This window comes from Cystoisospora suis (assembly GCF_002600585.1).
Source record: "Cystoisospora suis strain Wien I chromosome Unknown contig_1969, whole genome shotgun sequence".
NCBI lineage: Eukaryota > Apicomplexa > Conoidasida > Eucoccidiorida > Sarcocystidae > Cystoisospora > Cystoisospora suis.
The window spans coordinates 481-1,405 of NW_027154768.1; the positions used below are offsets into that span (position 1 = coordinate 481).

The 925-nt window shown below is 55.0% G+C and overlaps 1 protein-coding gene across 1 annotated transcript in view; it reads left to right on the forward strand.

Annotated features, from left to right (window-relative positions):
- The window catches only part of CSUI_004278 (adaptin n terminal region domain-containing protein), a 1,087-nt gene extending 469 nt beyond the window's left edge, over positions 1-618 (forward strand). Inside the window, exon 1 of the mRNA XM_068064471.1 lies at positions 1-618. This exon is cut by the window's left edge and continues 469 nt beyond it. The gene's annotated coding sequence lies outside the window, so the exon portion shown is untranslated.
- Positions 619-925: the final 307 nt, after the last annotated feature.

Below are 925 nucleotides of genomic sequence, written 5' to 3' on the forward strand. Positions count from 1 at the left end.
ACGTTCCGCGCAGTAAGGGACTCTATTCTTGTATTGACCTTCATTCATTCCACAGGCGACGCACGGGTGACTGCGCACACCAGCACCGGCAACGGCGTGCTCTTTTGGAGAGTAGGCACGCGCGATACGGGTGGGGGCAAGCACTTTTTTCTCGAAAGAGACAGAGGTACCGCCCGACTTGTTGCCGCTACCATGGTCTTTGCTTTTTCAACGGCGACAGGTTCACGGAAAAGTCACAGAACGTGAAGTGTTTTTGTGACCGACCCAGGAAACGTGATGGGGCTTGGTGTCAGACCTTCCGGCGGCGCCACCACACAACCCGGGGAGAGGAACTCATAACACGACAAGAAAAAGCAACGCGTTCATGTTACGAAGTGGCGCTGCGGACGCTGCGCGGCCGTTGCAGTGACGATCTGGTTTTATGACTTCCGTGACCGTGCCTGGAGAGCCTGATTCCTACCTGCCGGCAGGCTGCTTGTACGCAGTTTAGTGTTGTAGTGGGGCGACCCGAGAATGTTTCTTTTCTTTTTACTTCTGTTCGTTGACGCTTACAGAACCTCTGTGAGTGCCCTCGTCATTTCAAGAACCATCATTTGAGTCCCAGTGATGTACCGGGACCAGGCTTCTTTAGTAGTCGGCTGTTCGGTGTACTCCGTCGAGACCTTCTCTTTGAGGCTTTTATGTAGATCTCACCCCCCAGTTTTTTTCCGGTACAACGGCGCTCTCAAGCGTCGGCGTACGCGGCTCCTGAAAAGCATCGTGTGCGGCCTAACCTACGGCGAACGGCGTGCGAAACCTGCCGCGGAGGTGGGCATCTCTCAAACCCTCGCAGTCGGTGCTACTACGTCTAGGAAAGACCCCCACGTAAAGTAATGCCCGCTTTGCTGTGGCGCGTCAGTCTTGGACGATCATGTGCTGACCGAGT